Here is a 22,020-nt window from a genome sequence, read left to right on the forward strand (position 1 = left end):
ACACATGAAAAATGATTGTGTGACCTACCCTACTGGTTGCAAACACTTCCAACACACATTACATTTTACCTTATAGAGGAATTCTCTGACCTATTCCTTGTTCTACACCAACTAAGAACTATAATAAGTGCGTAAAAGACTCCTCCCTGTAAGTCATCCTTACATACATGATAATTATAAGCTATTTCTAGAAGTTCAATGTACTTTACGTTTTACAGCCAGGAAACTACATGTTTGTACAGCTGCATTTTCTCTGATGTCTTAATGAAGCTAAATAGAAGAAAAACAGACAAGGCGCATAAGCCACTGATTATAGCCAAGGTGAACAGCGATGCCAGGCAGGACAGGAAATTCTGCTCATACCAAACTAAGACATTAACACAACTTTCTAATAAAGATATTCTCTGTCTAAGCCACAGGAGAATATGAAACCGCAACATTTATTACCATTTTTTTTTTAAGATTTCACACTACAGCACTTTTCCAAAAATGTAAAACATAAATGAAGAAAAACATAAAAAGCGCCAAGCTTTACTCAGTGGTCCTTCTAGGCAGCAAAAGGTAATCCAGTCTATCCATAACAGCACTTTTATGTATTCAAAATTATGCAAGTCCAATGAACCCTACTATACTCTTTCTGGCCCAGTCTTGGCATGACGGCCATTCCTGCATAGTAAAGGTATTTGTACATTTCATTTCGTTGACCCAACTAAAACAAAAGTAAAATGATGTACTAAAAAGTAAAACACTGTGAAACTGCCATAGAAAAAGTCTTCAGGAAATAAACTTTAGTGACCTGTGCCAGACAGCTGCTGCCAAGGCAATAAAATCATGGGATGGCATCAATGAGGCATAGACGACAAGAACATAGTTTCACCTCTAAACCCTTTAAACAATTCTCTAATTATATCACGCATAGAATATTGTGTACTGTGTTGGGCACCTGCATATAAGGAGGCTATGGCGGAATGTGAGTGGGTGCACAGGAGGGTTGGCAAGGGAATCAAGGGTATTCAGACATATTATCGAGCTTGGGGTTATTCAGTTTAGAAAAAAGTTGTCATAGGAACGATAAAAAGGCAATGGACAAATATATAAATGGACATTAGAGAGATCTTTCTAGTGATCCGGTCTGTAACAATCTCAAGGGGACTTCCTCTACGTGAAGGAGAAAGACGGATTCACCATTATAACAGACAAGGGTTCTTTAATGTAAGAGGTTGACTCAAGTTCAAGTGGGGCCTGGGAGCTTTCCTTGAAAAACACTACAATGCACAAGCACTACAATTCCAGGAGGTAATATTTTTTACACCTAGGCCTGTAACTAGGACAAGGGGATACATCTATGTCTGGAGGAATGAATATGTCACCATCATCACATAGATGGATTCTTAACTTCTTCTAAAATTCTACTAAATATGCCTTATTATTACAATTTCCAATAAATCAACATAGAAAATCACACTACATTTTTTAAAGATTTAAAAAACGTTCATTTTATTTATTGTAGTAATTTTAGTCTTTTATGAATTTTTCTGTTACGTATATAGCAGCCAGTCGACGCAACTGCTATGAGACCCTTGGACAGAGGGGGCCAAGTCCCAGTTGTATTCATTTTCATTTCAAGCAAATAGCAAATGTCATGGAAGATGGTGGAGGGGAAAATAAAGGGTACTATTACACAAGCAGACTACAACCCGATCATTTTAGTAAACAAGTGCTGATCTGCTAGTTCGTTGCTCGTTTACTGGACCTATTAGACGGCCTGATAATCAGGCAGCAAGGGCTGCAGCCCTTGCCCAAACACCTGATACCTTACCTCTCCCTGCTCAGAAGCTGCAGCTGCCAGGACCGGGAAGCTGTGGAGCACAGGAGAGATGACCAGAAGCAGGGAGAGGTAAGGTATCACATGTATGAGTAATCGTCAGCCGTTGGCCACACATCGCTATTACAGGTAACAATGCACAGTCGGCGCCCGACGATTTTAGGTCCAAACCTAAACCAACAAATCAGCCAACGATCATTTTATCGGCTGATTGTTGTCTCTATTACAAGAAGAGATAAACGGCCAAATCAGCCCGAATTAGCAGATTATTGATCTTCGTTATACAGCTTTTCTATATACGCCATTGATTAAAATTGAAATAGGATTGTGGTTTCATTGGCTGTTTTCTTTAATAACTTTCATCTGCCATCTAAAATATGCTGACTTGTCATATCTATACAGAACATAGGTAATTAAACTAATATGGAAAACATACATCTTGTGGGATTAATCATGTATAATAATTTTCTTTTTTCAAAGGAAGGCTATCAGACATACAGACGCTAACACTTGACAGGAGGATAATAGACAGTACAGGACCGTTCTCAAAATTGTGTTACCTAGAAAACTTCAACATTCAACACTTTTGCCAAAGTTTTATCCCCACTTCCAGGGACTAAGGTAATATTTGGTGATTACTATAGATAGTCGTGTGCTCAGTAATAGCACCATACCCATAGTCCCCCGAAATGTTTCCTTTTCTTACTAAGTTGTGAAAAAATGGCTCTCTAATTTTTTACTAATAACACAGAAGCCTACCTGTGTCCCATTGCACAGACATGAATGTCTCCATCAGACATAATAGAATTGTTGTCAAATGTGGGAAGGGGTACAGCTCCTTTCAAAATATGCCAAGGACCTTAGGAGGTCTAAAAACAACTCAGTGGCTGGAGGGATTTAAGGAAAATTGCTACATAGGTCTTGAGGTTACCATTGAAGTAGGAATTTTCTAGGGAGGCGGACGTTGTTGGAATTTGGTTTGGCAGAGATCAGTGGTGGGGAACAGGGTTTAATAAAATAAACAAGTGACAATTGCCAACATCTCTTTACTGCAGCGAGAACATTCAATGATTAATTCTAGTACAAATAATCCACTAAGAATAGACATAGTTTAACTGAAGAAATCAGTCAAGGGACGTCTAAAAACTATAGCAGAATAGGTTCTGTACAATAGAAAGTCCTTTTACACTGGCTGACGACAATAATGCAGATCATAAAGTGCAGATCAAAGAGATCAACGCTTGTATAATGAGTCTTACGCAGCTATATCATTTGCAAGCTTGCCCTTCATCATCAGCTGCATATCATGCTACAGGGCGATGTAAGAAGGATAACAATGATATTAAGGCCTTGAGAAAAGATTTGCTTGTTCATCGATGCTTGCTGATTGTTAGCCATAAACAAGCCAATAATCGGGATCGAGTTTTCCTATGAAACCTTTTCAGACAACAATCAGCCCATGTAAATGGGCCTTTATCCCTCTGATTCAAAGTTGGGGTCTCAAGTCTGGGTGTACTGGGTGTACTCATTTGGTCATGAGATTTGACCTTAAGGAAAAAGGTACTTGGCATTTGTATGGGGGAGGGTTTGCTTGCATAGAATGTATGCATGTACTATAGATAATTTACCACTATAGTCAAAGTATATAATATTTGGGGTGACTAAATCAGTCTGAATGTGGTGTGCTTTCCCCCACAGACACCCAAAAAAGTAGTGTGCTATCCTTTCCTGTCTCGAATTTAAAATGTATGTTTGTTTATGTAAAAAAAAAATTATTTCTATGGTTTGCACGTAAGTACTGTATATTTAACCAATAATGGTTGTTTTGCTTGTGTGTGTTTGACATGGTTGATCTATGTTTATTTACTTAGGCCTGTCCTGTTAATTCATTTATAACATAACTTTTTTTTTTTTTTTTACTGCAGGGGTTCTCCGAAGGAAAAAAAAAAATCAATTGGAGCCAGAAAATTACAATGTACAGATTTGTTAAAGACTAGAGATGAGCGAACCTCGAGCATGATCGAGTTGATCCGAACCAGAACTTTTGGCATTTGATTAGCAGTGGCTGCTGAAGTTGGATAAAGCCCTAAGGCTATGTGGAAAACATGGATATAGTCATTGGCTGTATCCATGTTTTCCAGACAACCTGTTAGGACTTGGACCATGCCTCTGGCCCGGCGTCCATAGCAGCCAGACTGCTTCTCAGGTTTTGCTCTGCTCTGCTATTCCATGTGGTAGCAAAGCCCAGTGTTTCACTCTCTGGCTGATCAGCATAGGTGTTTTGAGCGTTCACTGTTTATTGACTGACAGCTGACTTACCAGTTAGCTGTCTGTATCTGGGCAGGACCTGGAGCCTCATCCCCAATCATGTCAGGGGCTGGGACTACAGGGTGCATAAGTATCCTCACTTGTCTCATGTTCCTTGCCTGAGATAGAGCCTATTTCATAGTGTTCCTTGATCTAGCTGTTTTCCCTGCAATGTATTTTTGGTTACCAGACCTTTGGCTTTTGGACTTGACTATTCTCCTGGATTACGTTTTGTACTGCACAGCCCTCCTGTTGCTGACTTGGACCTCTGACCTTTCTGTATTGTGTTGTGTTTGTCCTGTCTGTTGTTTTGTGTTCACACTATATAGGGTAGGGACCGCCGACAAGTTGTCCGCTGTCGCTAGGACTGCTGTGGCAAGTAGGCAGATGCAGCGGGGCGGGTGCCAGTGTTAGGGCTGTACCTGTCCTTTGTCTTGCTGGTCCTATATATCCTGACACAACCTTAGAGCTTTATCCAACTTCAGCAGCCACCGCTAATCAAATGCCGATCGTTCGGGTTATTAAAGACTAGTCTTCCAGTACTTCCCAGCTGCTCTATGTCCTGCAGGAAGTGGTGTATTCTTTCCAGTCTGACACAGTGCTCTCTGCTGCCATCTCTGTCCATGTCAGGAACTGTCCAGAGCAGGAAAGGTTTGCTGTGTAATTTGCTACTGCTCGGGACAGTGTTCCTGACATCAACAGGGGTGGCAGCAGAGAGCACACTGAAAACACAGAGTTTAAAGGGGTTATGCAGCGCTACAAAAACATGGCGACTTTTCCCTCTCTCCTGTCTCCAGATTGGGTGGGGTTTGGAACTCAGTTCCATTGAAGTAAATGGAGCTTGATTGCAAACCACATCTGAACTAGAGACAAGAGAGGGGGAAAAGTGGCCATGTTTTTGTAGCACTGGATAACCCCTTTAAGAATTGTCATGTAAGAAATACTGTATTATCCCATCCTATAATATTATATAGCACTAGCGTATTATGATCTGTGTGTGTGTGTGTGGGGGGGGGGGGGGGGGGGCTGCCCATTGGGATCCCAACCATCAAATAAAAATTTAAAACCAAGCATAAAAATATCCTAATGACCCAAAGCATCTGGACTCACCCTTTAAAGTACTTGATAAGGTTTATCAGTTATCAGTACAGCTCAATGTTGGTTGCATCATACAATACACTGTTAGGACCATCGGCAATATTAACTGATGTGAATATTTCCGAACAAAGAATTAAACTAATTTAAAGCATGTAATGTGGAAGATGATCTTCCAGTCTACATACTTGTTCCACTATTAAATGACCTCACTTACTATACTGAGCTGGTGAAATGAAAAACTCATATTATTTATGTCATAGCGCCAAGCTGTCATGTTTGGCAGGTGACTTGCAGACAAGCGGTAGTGAAGGAGACGGCTATATGATCTTGGAGCCTTCAAATTACCTCCTAGATATTTTAATGTCTCTGTTGACATGACTAATATAGCCACTAGTAGAAGTATCTAATGAAGGAGAGATAGAACTATAAAATACAACGTATCAGTTATATAACTGACCACACAGGAAGGTGTCTTCAAGAATATTAAGTAACGGACAGTGGCCAATTAACATCACTTAAGGGATGACTACAGAGGGCATTATCATGCCATACCGCAGGCTTCATCAGACAGCAAACAAGCCCTGGTCATAGAAGATATTCCAGATATTTGGCCAATTGGCTAAAAGGAAATCCGATTTGGATACATATTTGTAGAGCAGAGCGTATACAGATTTCAGCTTCATTGAGTGAGATCAAGTTACACTGCTCATGAAAGTCTATGAAGAGGGGAATTAAGGGAATTAAAAAGGGGAGACAAAAGCTATCCCAGGGACAGAGCAAGAAACACACAGACACTGCTGGATTACTATCTGAAACCACAGCTTACATTGCTCCGTGCTGTTCTAAAATATCCTCAATGCTGCTGCTACATGTGAGGGTATACTATAGAGAGATAGGAGAGCAGAATCTCCTGTTATGTGTGCCCTTTCTATGTAAAATATCTTAGCAGCGACTCTCCACCCATTCTGAGCACAGAGAAAGAGGACACTTTCAGTAGGGTAAAACTGGTGCCAGCTACAAGTTGTATGGCCAGAAATGGTGCCACTCATGCAGACACCTCGGGATAGCTGTAGCTGATAGGTGATATGTTACCTTATATTTTAAAAATTATATGCCCCTCAAAGAATTTAAAAAACAAAAACCTGCAAAAGCCCACTTTTGAGCACAGTTTGCCCTCTATTTTGGATCCCAGTTTGTGTGATAGTAGTATGTATAATCTTACGGTGTATTTACATACAGAGATTTATCTGACAGATTTATGAAGCCGAAGCCAGGACTGGATTTTAAAAAGAGGAGAACTCTCAGGCTTTCCTTTATGACTTGTTCTCTGTTTATAGTCTGTTACTGGTTTTGGCTTCAATAATCGGTCATATAAAGCTGCCGGTGTAAACACACCCTTATGTAAGTAGGGCTACTGCCACAACTACATCTTTAGGCTGGGTTCACACTATGTATATTTGAGGCTGTATTTGGTCCTCATGTCAGGTCCTCATAGCAACCAAAACCAGGAGTGGATTGAAAACACAGAAAGGCTCTGTCCACACAATGTTGAAATTGAGTGGATGGCCGCCATATAACGGTAAATAACTTCCATTATTTCAATACAACAGCCGTTGTTTTAAAATAACAGCAAATATTTGCCATTAAATGGCGTCCATCCACTCAATTTCAACATTGTGTGAACAGAGCCTTTCTGTGTTTTCAATCCACTCCTTGTTTTGGTTGCTATACAGCCTCAAACATACAGCCTAAAATATACATAGTGTGAACATAGCCTTAAAAAGGAAGCAGTAACACATTTTAAATGCCCTTAAAATGCGAACATTGAGCTAAATACACAGTGCACCCACTCCATTCTGGAAGACTTGCTGTCACTTAGAAGAACAATGAGGATTTGTCGGTCACCCATCCCTGTCCCCACAGAGTGTAATATCTTATTTCAGCAATCCTTGGTACTTACTGTGCTTCTTCAGTCTTAACACACCATAAAACTTTCTAATTTTCTTTCCCAAATTACATTCATTACATCATCGAACCCTAAAATAAAATAGAAACAAAATTGTTAATTACCAGTTAAGTTGACAATATGCAAGTTTATAGACTAAAAAAGAGAAGAGCTTTTTATTCAGCAAAACGTTTAAATACAAGGGAAGGAAGTAAGGAAGTAACTTAGCTAAGTGCTGCTTCTCCCTGCTCTATGCTGGTGACTCAATACGGGGCCATAGATGGGCAGACATTGCTAAGAGAAAAAGCTTCATACTCAAAAAAGAAAGACAGATGCAACAGGGCAACTTCTATAAATCTGCAACTAGCATAAAGGGGTCCTGTTTTTCCTAAGAGCTGGAAGTCAAAATCTTGTTTTTTTAGAGAGGGGCCCCAGCTAGCACAATTTGCTCTCCTTATCTAGTTGTATTTTTCACAACTGGATTGGAAGATGTTGCCACGAAACAACATAAAACAGGCAAACTATAGTAGCTACAATACTGGGACTATTATAGAGTAGTGATTTTTTTCAACAGCTGTTGCTGTGACAGTGTCAAAAAAGTGTAGAAAATTTTAATTTTTAAAAACAAAAGTCAATGATCCTGTCAATCATTCAATTTCCGCTATGGACAGTAGTTGGCGTTGGTGGATCAGCATTGCAATATCAATTGTCTCCCAGCACAGCAGTGGACATTGGTAAATGAGCAGCCAGTGAATCGCTCTGAAGCAAATTTAATGCCGATTCGCTGTGAATTCTTCAGATTCGCACATCTCCAATTATAATCTAGTCCTAACACTTAAAAACTTCTCCTCTTAGGGCTCGTTCCCACTGAGCAAAAGCAGCTGAATTTCTGCTCTGAATCAGCGCTGAAATTTCAGCCGTTAAAATAGGTGCAGAGCTAATTTCCATTGTGTTGAATGGAAATTCTGCTCTGCAGTTCACACAGTGGAATTTCCGCACTGAACTAATCCGCTTTCCGCCAGAAGAATGAACATGTTAATTCTTCCACTAGCGGAAGCCTATACAAATCAATGGGGCTCTGATTTTCTGTTTCAGCGCGGAATACGCGCGTATTCAGCGCGGAATACAAGCGTAATACAAGCGGAAATTACTCGTTGAATCAGCGCGGAAATGGGGAAAAGGGGAGGGGAGGAGGATTCTAGTATATGTTCTGGTATAGTCTAGTTTACTCACCAAATACTCGCTGAATTTCAGCGCTGAATGCATGCGGATTCAGCGCGGATTCCTCGAGTATTCCGCGCTGAATTTGTCAAGAGCTAATTACGAGCTGAACACTTTCCTAGCAGAATACGCAGGGATTCTGCTTATATTCTGCTCGGAATTCAGCATCAGTTGATTTCAGGCGGAAATATTTCCTTGCGTAATCCGCTCCTTTTGCTCTGTGTGAACGTAGCCTTAGATGGCAAATGCAATGATACATTTATAGAGATTTGTGCTATATTTTTGTTGTTTGTTGTGATTGTTCTGTGGTTTTCCCTTATAAACAGGATGGACTGATGATTTTATTGCATAGTTGCACTGTAAATAACTTTTTACAGACATACACAAGTCTTAAATTCCTTTTTAAAGATAACGTGACAGCATGTGAGCCAAATAGGAATCACACTTTTACATGTACAGCAATGAATTCCACTAACCATAGTAGCATTGATTGCTGAATGTAAAACACGCCTTTGTAAAATATTTTGTGTGTGTGTTGGGGGGGGGTTGCTGAAATGCTGCAGACAGTTGTGCATAAACAACAAGGCTTATTTCTTACAGAGAGGCGCATGAAGCACAGGGGTTGCAGTCACTATGCTGGTACACAAGCTTAATGGTTGCACATAATGGGGAACCTGCGAGTGAAATGTAGAACAGCTGCCTCTAACAGGTACTTGAAGTGCTATGTGCCAAACCACAAACCCTCCAGGCTGCACCCAAGATGGCTGACAGAGCTTGCTCAACTTGCTCAATTTGTGCTGTTATGGTCCTAAGAAAATGTATGTGGTTTCAAAGCCTTTCCTGTCGAGGCAACACTTTCTCTTTTATGTTGAAGCATTGCCAGTCTCTTATGTCAATGCCTGGCACCCCCAAAACACCTTGTGACTATTAGGTCATTAGCTTTCTAAGGAATCCTGACCACCCACAGCTGCATACAAGCGTTATAAAAGTCAAGTGCGCTCCATGACCAGCTTATTCCAAGTTCAAAGTCTATATTAGGGTTACCACCTCTATAAGAGCGGCAATGAACAGTAGCTTGAACAGGAATTTCTCTATAAACATTTTCTGGTCACTCCAAATACTCAGGGTCACCGGCATAGCTTCCACTTGTAGGAGACAATACTACAGATCTGGTTAAGTCTGTTCTCTTAATTCCTTCAAAGTTAGCACACCTAGCCCCATCCATTGACTCTGCGGTGCAACATCGGGTTACAAAACAATACCCCACTGTCCTACATGTCCTCTCCCTGCAGGATGGTGGCCAGGAATTACATTTTTGGTGTTATTAATGAACAGAGGGACCTAATGTGCCAACCTGTACACATAAAGTGGTACCCAGACCCCAGAGTATGACATATGGAACAGTACAATACAGTGCTGCAACATCAGTGCACAACAACATTCATCCACAGCACAATGAAAATATAACATCACATTTTGTTCGGAGAAAACTGTGAGATACTTACAGTTCACTCTCTATAAAAGTAACTCTTAAATATAATTTATGATGGATACATGAATCACAGTAAGTCATGAATCAGACATTCCCAGTTATCTCATAACAAATTACACTTTCTTACTCGTCTTGGTCACTCTGGCCTGCCTGTTCTGTATTGTATGACTAAAAGGATAAGTATAGCTTAGACTGTGACAGCTGAAAACCCTTGTAATTATTATTGCATGAGTAGCAGTTATCTGGACTTCATACTTTTCTAACTTGTAATAAGTTCTATAGTGTAAAGTATAGTAATAGAAAGTAACCTGTTAATTTATAAAAAAAAAAAAAAATTATATATTTATATATATATATATATATATATATATATATATATATATATATATATATATATATTTAGAGGCTAGACTTGTGGTCTATAACATTCTAAATTATAATGTTTGAAATAACTTATATGTTTGTATGTTTTACTATAACAAGAATCCTAGCACTATAACCAAGCTGTGCGGGAGTATTTATTAAAGAAGCTGCTGCTGGTATCATAGTCATTGAGTATTAAATGGACCTCATTATACTTTCTACCGAGGACCACGATCAAAAACTATACTCTGTATTGCAAAATCAGGCATATCAACTAGTTGGAAAACCTCTGGCTTTTCTATTATATTTTGTTCAGCCCAAGATCTCACCAGAAAGACTGCAGCCAAGAAATAGGATTTCTACAGACACACACATATACACAAAATACAGGAACTCAAACCGATGCTCAGCTTAGACCCCTACTGGTGACTGTGATATAGGACCAGAGGCAACATCCTGAAGAAATGCCACCCTGACCCATGAGAAAAGCTGTTAGAAAACTACATGTGTAGTCTTGAGGGTAAAAACCTAATGGAAAGTATAACTAATGGCTATATTTAATCATATAAGTGAGTCCCTCTAAAATTGTGAGGCAGGCCTTACTGGTTACTGGAGCTAGAAACAAACTGAAGTGTATCAGGGTGTCTGGAACTAGTCTCCATTATAGCCCATGTGGTGACAGGTTCAATGTCTCTCTTTCCTAGGTGAATGCTGTTTGGCTCCAAAAGTTTTTTCGTACTAAAGCTGTTATTCCAAACTGTCCTGCAAAACTGGCAGTCACTTGGTCCTAGGCCCAGCTTGAAGCCCTGGCAAGTCCTAGCAGGGACTGTTCCAGGTTTTTGAGGGCCCTTGGGCGACAGAGCATTAGCAGGCCTTCATCCATCCACTATGCACCCATCATTCCCACACTGTGCACACTTGAGACACCACTAACATGCCCAGACATACATTATTGACACAGACACTGACTTTACTGTAAAATGATATGTATAAGTAAATACATACCTGTACACGCTCCCCAGTACCTTGGTGGCCTTTGTCTGCAGCCGCCGTTGGACCTTCAGAGACGTTCTTTGGCTGAGAGTGATTAGCTGAGCAGCCTGTCACTTTAGATTCCGTCTCTGAAGTTCCACCGGCAGCTGAAGACAGCGGGCAGAAGCCAGTAAGATACCAAGGAGTGGGCAGAACAGGTATGTATATAGCGTGGACAGGTATGTATATAGGTACTTTTTATCTTCTTTACACAGTCATCAACCACACATTTCTATTACACATAATGATGCGCAGCATAGCATAAAATCAAAAGTATACATATTACATGTGAACGGGTACGCCGAGGGGCGGGGAGGGGTGTGAAGGGGGCGGAACGGAGGGCGCGGACTCAGAGTCCGCTCAATTCACCACCCGTTCCGCAAAAAGATACGCCGAAAACCTACTCCAGTCCTCAGCTGGCATAGGTTTTCGGCGGTGCGCACCAGAGCGCACGGGATTAATGTAGAGGCAGGCCGCCGCTACATAAATCCCTGTAGCGCCGGAGATGCGGGGACATTTATAAGTCCGGCGTAAAAAACGCCGGACTTAATAAATGTCCCCCATTGTGTGTGTGACTAGCGTCAAATACTGTAGTTTGTTAAGTTGAGCAGAGCAGATCTGGTCTAATAGAGTTAATAAGAATTATAGTTACTCAGTCAGAAAAAAGGCAAACGTCGCTCTGAATGATGGAAATATAAAGTATAAAACTAAATACAGTAGCTCACATATTCACAACAGAGAAACATAGTGGCGTCAAACTGGTTTGTTATGGAATATTCTGCTCCACGTACTCCCAAACAGAAAAGCACTCATCCCTGTAAAATGTAATGTGCCATGATGTCCTCTTCTCCTTCTATGCAACAATAAATGTACTTGCCATTCACTATACAATGCCAGTGCAACCCTGGCAGCTGTGAGCAGATTTAACACAAAAGGAAGCAAACAAGGCTTGTTTTGAACAGAGCTGTCATTTCAGTGCACTTGTTCTGTGAATTGTTTGACCATCAGCAGAGTTTATAAAGCCTCTGACAGTAACAGTGTGCTTTCAATCGCTCGACTGCATCAAGTAATTCACTGAAAGGTTTAACAAGATGACCTAATATGGCAGAAGAATGCAAATGGAGAGCGGTAGCACGCTAAGAAGGCTGGAAGGACACAGGAAGACACTGCTGCTATCTAGCCAAGGTCCTGATAAACGATGGAAAGACAAAAGACAAGAGGACACCCGCTCTATGTCCCTACTGACAGTCCAAGTAACCTGGAGGGAAGCCGGGTCAGAGAACATAAGGCGCAGATGACAATTGACACCAATCTATGAAAAACGCCATGCCCCCCATCTAGGCCTCTAATACTCTGCAGAGTAAAAAAAGAAAACTCAATGTGTTTGAAATAGCTCTTTTACCGTTCTTATAATGCTTTTTTTTTTTTTTTTGTCTTTAATGCTATTTGAGGCGTAACCCCACTCTGCACCCCCTTAGGGACCCATTGGTGTATCAGGTGATGGGCATGATTATACAATCATGGGCTATATTCACACTAAGTAAAAAAGAGTGAAAAGGCATCCATATTTCTTTTTAAAAAGACGTCCGTTAATGCCACATTTTAATTTATTTCAACGCAATGCATTAAGGTAAATGGAATGACGGACACCCAATGGACATTGTGTATTAAATATCCTCAAAATGATGGGCATCATTAAAACAAAAATAATGGACAGGAAAAGACATGGGAACATAGCAATGGGGTGTGAATGTTTTATATTAAGGGGCGTGTATACCTAATACAAACCTCTTGACCTAATATCACATGATACTTAGCCCCATGATAAAAATTCAGGTTACGCCCAGCTGACTATTAACTTAATTTCCCAAACACAATGGAGGGACAGATCAAGAAACTGTAAAAGGTGTGTGATCAGCAAAGTTTAATAGGGTTGTATGAATGGGACCTATAAAAGAGCCTGGCTCTTCAATAAGACAATTAATCCAACAAGTAAGGCAATAGCAATAAATTAATACATAGCTCTATTACTGGTCTGTATTGGTTATCATATACAGTAATTTATATCAGCTCATTGTAACTATTAGAACTGTGTATACTGTTTTGAGGTATAATACAGGCTGTAACCTTGTCTAGTTTCAGCTGAATAATGTCATGTCCGTGCCCTTCAGACCTTCACACGTTCCTCTGCCCGTAAAATGAGGCCAATTCAGGAGATTATCGCTTTGTGTAATAAAGACAATGATCAGCCGAAGAATCGATTTTCCTGCTGCAATTCGCCTGTGTTGCCTGCTCACTACTGACCCTTCTGGCCCCATCTCTTCAGTGACAGGCCACTGAGTCAATCATTGGCCGCGATGCTTCCCCGTCTCAGCCAGGGATTGGCTAAGCAGTCTGTCACTGAAGAGACGGGGCCTGTAGCATAAGCGGTAAGCTGGGAACACAGACGAAAGGCTGCAGGACAACGGGGGAGAATTGCCTGTCCTACTGACCTTAATTTTTCCTGCTTGTTTTGTACTGTTCTGCTATCTCCGATTTGACCTGTATCTGACTGACCATTCTTTATTATGTTTGTCTGTCTCGTTCTGTGTTTCACCTTACCCAGCGTAGGGACCAACACCAAGTTGTCGCTTGTGGCCTAGTGCAAGTCCGGCAAGTAGGCAGGGACAGTATTGGGGGGCCTAGCGCTAAGGCTCACACTGTCTGTCCCTTTTTCTATGATCCAGGTCCCCTCCATAGTGTTTGCAAAGTCCCTCAGTTTTATGCAGATTTACTGTACCTCGTTGAAAAGAAAAAATGTGCTTAAAAACAAGTTTACTTTAACAAACCCATAGAGATAAGTCGTACTGTCAGCGACTGTTATCTTATAACTTTTAGTGAAACCCTGACAGAATGATTAAAATAGATACTAACAGCTTAAAGATTAACTAGAAACTATCGCTGGCCTTCTGGCAAAAATAATGTAGATTATGTTTAACTAGACATAAAAGTAATACAGACTAGTTGTAGTATTGTAATTCAAGCACTCTGATCAGCGGAAATAAAGAATGTGTTTAGTATACTGCTTACTATAATATATGGTCAATCTTTACACCCTATAATAGAAGGCTATTAGGCCTCATCCTAGAGACCTGGAAGCAAACATAAGTATTTCATATCTATGTATATGATGATACTGTGCAGATGTTCAATGATAGGTAAGATATATAAGAAAACTTTAGGATTACTGTAGCTGTGGTGTGTGCTTGACCGGTCACTTGTTAGATGGTGCTGTGTGACGCCACTTCAGTGGTGGTTGGTCGGTGTACAACTCAGCCAGATGTTAGTTTGTCGTGACACCAGTGCCGGTTGTGCACACAGGTATGGGGGCACACCTGTTTTTAGTTTAGAGTGGCTGGCTATACCCTTTCCCCTGTGGTTGTTGACCTGCTGGGCTGCGAGGGGGTCCTTTGAGCACTTATCACGGTGGTGTGGAGTTGTGACCCACCCGGACTATCGGTACCGCCACCCACAGAAAGGGGAGATGACCCAAGGAAGATGAAATTGCTGTCTAGGTGTTTAAGTAATATTCACTGAGTCCTGTTACCATAAATAAAATCGTCTTTACTTCAGGAATTCTCAATACAATAGTAGACAATAGACTTCTGACTTGATAATTTACTTTGGACTTTACTGACAAGACTTGTGCTGAGAGCTTTAGAGGTAGTATATCTGTACTGGCTTAGCTGCGTGCTGAGAAGTAGAGTAAGTTTAGAGAAGTTGGAGAGTCCCAACCAAAGTAACAACGTGCTCTGCCGGAACTTTTAGATATAGGAGACGTAGAATACTAGAGAATAGAGAGAGAATACTTGCAGCCGTGTTTTGATCTTTGTCTTTGCACCACCTATTGCCCTACAGTGTCGGGTGACCCGTCCTCCTAGGGTGACACAAGCCCCATACCCTTTTACCTTGGTTGAGCAGAGTGGTTAGAATTTTCTGGTTATACCCGCGCTGTGAGATAGAGTATGTAGGCTTCTAGCAACTTTACTCTATCCGGATCAGTTTCTCTTGCTTCAGGATACTGTCCTGCACCATTAGATATGGTGTGGGCTGGGATGATCCCTGACTTTGTCCTCTCTGTGAGCGTTTAGCACTGTATAGTGTGTAGAAGTGCTGCTTTCAAGAAACGGGTGCCTGTTCTTCCCATGTGTGTCAGTCTACTACCTTGCTTTAGACTACACTGGACTTGTCCTCTCCATACAGCAACCAGACTAAGACTGATTAAGTGTGTGTCTACACTTCCTCTCCACATGTGACAACTTCCTACAGGATATTTAATACCTGCTGTTAGTGAGTGAGAAGAGAGTGCAAAAGAAGAAAGAGAACAGATATAGGTGAAGAAGAGAAAAGAGCTCTCATTAGTGCACAAATCACAAAGAACAATAACCCCTTCAGTACTACAGTCGTGCAACAGTTGAGTACAAGATATATACTGGCGACATCTAGTGGCAAAACTTAGGTACAACTTCATTGCCAATTTGACTTAGAGTACAGGCTTTTGCGAGGGGTGTATAAACTAGTAATACCCGTAGTGGGATACCACATAACCATGTATAGCCAAAAGGGGCTGGCAGCCATAACAAATACTAGGTGACAGGTGAAGTTTAACTGTTCAAAACTTGAACTGTCCTAATCCACCAGTAACTTCCAGTCACTTTCTATGGATGCTACATTTCTGAATCAGCTCAGTCATAAAGCAGTAAGCCACTTAAACTTACAGAACAGGACTATCCAGTTTTGAAGCTTATAGTGTGTGAAAATCATCTATCCTTAGTTGAGGAACTCGCTATTAAGTGTCAAACTGCCTGTGGAAGTGACAGCAGCTCTAGTCATTTAGTCAGATTCTACGATTGGGTTTATATGGCTCCCTACCAGCTGGAGTGATGTACGGTTCGCCACCTCTGGAGCTATGGAAAGGCTTTCTCTGGAGCAATAAAGCACACTTCAGCATCTGGCAATGTAAAGGATGAATAAGAGTTTGGAAAATGACATGAGAACGTTTCCTGCCGGAATGTATAGTGCCAGCTGGAAAGTTTGGTGGGGGACATAAAATAGTCTGGAGCTAATCTTTTATGGTTTGGCGGGCCCCTTCATTGCAGTGGAGGGAAATCTTAACACTCCAGAATGTCAAAGACAAAAACTTCTCAGCAAGAAAAGTGAATGTTTTTACAGTAGCAAAGGAAGATTTCTCATTTTAATGGTCATACAACAGGGTCATAGGAATATTATGTTCAAGAGCTTTAGGCCATATAGTATAATGTGTGTATAGTGCTTCACAGTACCATAAGTAGTATAAGATGTCTAGACTTGCCCCCAATATCACAGTCCCTCATCACCTTCCTGACCCTCTCCTGCTTCTTCCCCAAAACCCACATAACCATACCACCTATGTTCCATAACTAGCAGATCTTCCAGGCAATAGCACTTCCATCAGCAGTAAGGGCCAGTTCACACTGAGGAATCAGCGCTGAATCAGAAAGGAAAGTGTCCTCACGGAATTCTGTGCAAAATCCACAAGGAAAGTGTTCTGCCTGGAATCATCTCTGGCGGAATTCCACGGAAATTCATTTTTAGTTTAATCAAATTCATTCTTTTTTTTCCCAATTCTGCGCTGAAAAATTTCAGAGCAGAAACTTACTGTCCAATTCATTTCAATGGGGTTCCACCAGCAGAATCCGCCAGAAGAATTGACATGTCAAATCTTCTGGCGGAAAGTGGATCTGCCGCGGATAATTCAGTGCGAAAATTCCGCTGTGTGAACTGTAGAGTGCAAATTCCATTGAAATTAATAGAATTTGGCTCTGCACTATATTTTCAGGTGGAATTTTCAGTGAGGAATCAGTGCTGAAATTTAGCGCCGATTCCTCAGTATGAACTGGCCCTAATGCAACAGAAAAGATTACAAGCAAATAAAGTTTTCATAAATGACTTTCCTACAATATATGCAATCCTTTATTAAATTTAGCTCCCAAAGTGATGAAGTCCAAAGTATTTTCATACTAACATCAGTACAAATGGGTTCAACAGTCCGCTGCATGCTAGTTTCCCCATCGACTATAATCGCTGGGGATTTTACCTGTACAAAGCTGCAGGTAACATCAGCACCAAATGTGAACCATGTTAATACAGAATACAGGTTTTATGAATGGGAAGAAAGCAAAGCCTTTGATGTATATAATAACAGATCAGCTGCCAAGTGAGAGGAGGAATGTGCATTTAACATAGTTTACATTACAGAACCATAATCAATGGGAAATGCTTACTAAGAATGTGACTTGCTTTGTGCTAGAGATAGGATTTTATGTCTTTTTTTGGTATCTAAATGAGGTCACGGTGAAGATATTTGTTGGGACGGCAGATGAGTCATGTGTCATAGTGCCTGAGAAATTCACAAGCTTTGGATTGTTTTTTTTTTTTTTTTACTATGCAGCACATTCCAGGGAAAACTAAACCAGAAAAAAATACATTTGTGGGGGTGTCTTTCTATTAAAGCAAATTCAGAGACAAGTAAGGATTTATTTGCTAGACCACCAAGGGGACAACCACCTCAGAGGAAGCTTTCTGTCCACACTGCAATAATCATCTCCCATCAAGTCCTGTGAACCCAAGTGGTTGGAGAACCCGTGTCTCCTTCCACCAAGTCCTATTTCCAGCTACCGCCAAGGACGGCGCATACCAATAGGTGCAAAATACTCCTGCATATGCGACTATTGGTTATTTCTTCTTTCAAGTCTGCAGCCCAACCAAAGCAGTAAAGGCCCTCACCAACAGAGTCCAATACTTTCTGGACAGTGCCCCTTATATCTGCACATTGTCCCTATCTCTCCAGTTAACCTGTGTTTAGCAGAGGTATTCCCATTTAAAGGAGAATTGTCTGACAGACCCGCTCTCAAGCTATCTCGTCTTGTGAACAAGGATTGTGTATGCTGTATTGCAGCTAAAGTTAAACGTTACTGTAAAAGATACAGTTTTCCCGCAACTCCTTTTGATTATTCCTGCATCTACTTGTGATCTATTGTGGCAAGTCAGGGAGGGGGAGTGACCTGAATTACCATGATAATCATGGCAAAAATCTACACATTCTCAGGAGCAGCTGTAGATTTCTGTGCCCACCTCTGGCACGCCTCTAAGTGAATCTGGCTAGGCAATTGGGGGAGGGCCCTAATTTGCGATGCGATTCATAAATGTTCCCGTGTGCGCGTGTGGCTTCCCTTGCATGCAATGCTTGCAACATGAACCCGCCACTCTCTCATTTCAGAAGCTATACTACTTTCTGGCCAGAAGGAGGAAGTGAAGAGCTGGAAAACAGACAGATAGGGCCTTTTATGCTTTCTGGATAACCTCTTTAAAGAGGTGTCACTGTTTTTTTGGTTTCCCTTTTGGAGGAGTAAGTCTCCAGATAATACTGCATCTCTTCAATGTGATTTAGTATTCACCCAGAGCTCCATTAAATGTTCCAACAGAACCTTTAAAACAGGTATGTGTATGTGTAAATGCATGTTTATAAATATACCTTTACATCATGCTTTACAACACAGCCTAAAGTTAGAATTTAAACTCCACATGTCATCTCCAGCCATTCAACAAAACCCTGGGAGTGGTTCCACCATTGTCTTTGTGCTCTCATGCATATCCTCTTGCTGTCAAACATAATCCAACTTCCTCGGCGTCTCTGATCTTTCGACCATCTGTTGTGCTTTTCATTCACATCGTCCAGCCCTTGTGCAAGATCACAAGCCTGCTAAACCCAGCACTGCAATATATAGCATTGCAGAAAAGTTATATAACTACACCTGTGATACATGGGGCACTGGAAAACTGCATTCCTTACTTGTTGTACAAAGTGTACATAATGGCATTTCTGCACAATCTCAAAGGGTTTTGGCCTTGGATAGCACATACATGAACAGGCCATTCAGCTGCCTACCTAATAATGAATATGCAGGCTGACAGGGTAGAGGGAGTATTTCTTCTTCATTCCTGGTTGCTACAGTTACCCTATAAAGTTACTTTTAACCACTATTTAAGCTACATATTTAAAGATGCATAACCATTTTGACCGGCCTTTCGGGAAACCTAGTTTTGACGCTCCGAGCCTCCTTCCGCTTTAAGTGGGCCTATTCCTCCATTAAATATCTTGGCATTTCCCTCGGATCTTAAGGATCTATATGCGCTGAACTTTCCCCCTCTGCTAGCTAAGATTCAGGCGCAGTGTGAGGGATGGACACGGGGATATTTCTCCTGGCTGGGTAGATGGTCCATTTTTAAGATGACAATTCTTCCCAAGCTGCTCTATTCCTTCCAGTGTCCTGTCCGTATTCCCCCGTCCTTTTTTAGGTCAGTGATAACTACACAGCTTAAGTTTATATGGAACAACAGGCCCCCTCACCTCAAGAGGCAAACACTGTGCAGGCCGAAATCTAGGGGAGGCCTGGGTTTGCCTGACGTCCGACAGTATCATGTGGCCGCTTTGCTGACAAGGGTGATTGATTGGTGTCGACACGGGGAAATTAAGCCATGGGTTAGAATAGAACAATCTTTTACAAAAATTGCCCTCAACTGCATCCCCTGGCTTCACCCTTCGCTCCTTGCTGGGCTGCGAACGCATCCTACCATAGGACCGACTATCCAGGCCTGTGCCTCTACGAACAGTCGCTCGCACATGTTACCCCATAGATCCATGTGTTATCCAATTTTGGGGAATCCAGCGTTTCCTTCCAGTCTACAAGACCCGGTCTTTAAGTCGTGGGTCAAGGCGGATAAATTCAGGATAGACACCTTCCGGTCAGACTCAGGCTGGTTGTCACGGGGAGAGTTGCTGGAGTTTTCGGAGCCTGCTCCTCTGGGCACCTGGAGAATCTCACAACTGAGGCATTTCCTAAGTACTTTACCTCTCCCTTCCTCATATGGTACCTCCAGAACACATTTTGAGGCCTTATGCCTGGATGAAGGCCACTTACGTCACTCTCTTTCTTTAAGTTATGCCGCATTGTAGTCACCACCCAATGAGCCTCCCCCAGACTTCTTACTGAAGTGGGAGACAGACTTGAATCTGTCTCTTTCCCCGTCGCAACAGGAGAAAATCCTTACTCATAAATCATCAATCTGCTCCAGCCTTCAGGAAACAGGATACAAGATTCTGACCCGATGGTATAGGGTACCCACCAGATTGCATGCAATCTGGCCACACGTGGAGCCGGTGTGCTGGAGATGCGGCACGGAGGATGGGACACACCTTCATATCTTTTGGTCTTGTCCAATACTGGCCCCCTTTAGGGAGGGCGTGAAGAGAGTCATCCGGCAGGTCACTACTTGTACTGAAGACCTTACGCCGGCCCTATTCCTCCTTCAGCACTGTGCTCTTCCAATCCCTAAATATAAGAAATCTCTTCTTCGCTTTTTAATCATGGCAGCGAGGGCATGCATCCCCTTGTATTGGAAAAAGACGATGTCCCCACCGCTCTTCTTGTGGGCTTCAAAAGTGAATGACCTCATGTTGATGGAGGACATGACTTCCTCCATCCACAATTCAAATGAAAGATTCCGAAACACGTGGTTTGCATGGTTGTCATTTAAAGATGCGCCGGAATACCGTACCCTATTGAGGGATCCGGAGGCTGGCTAGTTGAGAGGTCTGTTCCTTCTGAATTCCCAAGGTTTGATAAATCTAGGGTTCGACTGGAGTGCGAGTTGTCCATCAGGTGGTGATTAGCTGTATCGACATTGATGTTCCTTACTCTACCCCCTCCCTCTCTTCCCAACCTTTCCCTCCCTATCCCCTCCCTACATGTGCTCCTTCCTCTCCCCCTTCCCTTTCTCTCTCTCCGTTTTCACTTTCTTCTATGTTTGTCTGTTTTACTGTCTATTTCGCATTTTATGTTTCTTTGTTCTTCCAGGTTATCCTGGCTGTTTCCTCTTTATTAAAAAAAAAATTATCGGAAGGCGGGGGTGGGTTGGCACGGCCTGGCAGCTTGCCCATAAGTTACAATGGGATAATTGTACCATATAGGTTGTTTTCTTACTGTTGTCATTGGATGTTTAATGATACTATTTTATTGGCTGTTTCTTGTGGGGGCTGGTTGGCCTGTGACTGTACCGCCTCATGTTCTTCCGAAAATAAAAGAATTAAAAAAAATAAATAACCATTTTGACCACCTCCCATTCTGGCATTTTCCTTAGCACTTCCTGTCCTATAGAAAAAAGGAGATTTTTTTTTCTTTAAATCCCCTTCCATTTGGCTCTAGACGATCACCCTATGTGCCTTACCCTCATCCCATCTCTGCATAGTAGGTCTAAGGGTGTGTGCACACTAAATAATGGCGACGGAAAACCGGTTGCGCATCTCCGCCTGTGTCATAGACTCCATTCTATGCACGGGCGGACAACAGAATCCGCCCTTGCATAGAATGGAGTCTATCACACGGGCGGAGACACACATCAGTCCGCCAGCGGGTGTGAGATGTGAAATGCACAACGGGTTATCCGTCGCCATTCTGCAGTGTGCATGCACCCTAAGGCATGACACTGACTTTCCAAAAACTTCATTATCTGGCAACTGATTGTTCGGCCAACATTCGTCTCTACTGCCCTCCCCATACACATGTACGCTTGGCATGGCTGAATATTCCTGTATTCTCTATGGCAGCTGCTTATCTCTCCAAGAACAAAGATGATGTCAGTGAAGATAAGGATCAATAA

At 41.8% G+C, this 22,020-nt stretch overlaps 1 protein-coding gene across 3 annotated transcripts in view; it reads right to left on the reverse strand.

Annotated features, from left to right (window-relative positions):
• Positions 1 to 22,020, reverse strand: part of SORBS1 (sorbin and SH3 domain containing 1) — a 287,999-nt gene that overhangs the window by 113,185 nt on the left and 152,794 nt on the right. For all 3 annotated transcript variants that reach the window (XM_069980452.1, XM_069980451.1, XM_069980453.1), the window contains one exon: positions 7,191 to 7,267. The gene's annotated coding sequence lies outside the window, so the exon portion shown is untranslated. The remainder of the gene's footprint in view (positions 1 to 7,190; positions 7,268 to 22,020) is intronic.

The sequence above is a fragment of the Dendropsophus ebraccatus genome, chromosome 8 (assembly GCF_027789765.1).
Source record: "Dendropsophus ebraccatus isolate aDenEbr1 chromosome 8, aDenEbr1.pat, whole genome shotgun sequence".
Classification (NCBI taxonomy): Eukaryota; Metazoa; Chordata; class Amphibia; order Anura; family Hylidae; genus Dendropsophus; species Dendropsophus ebraccatus.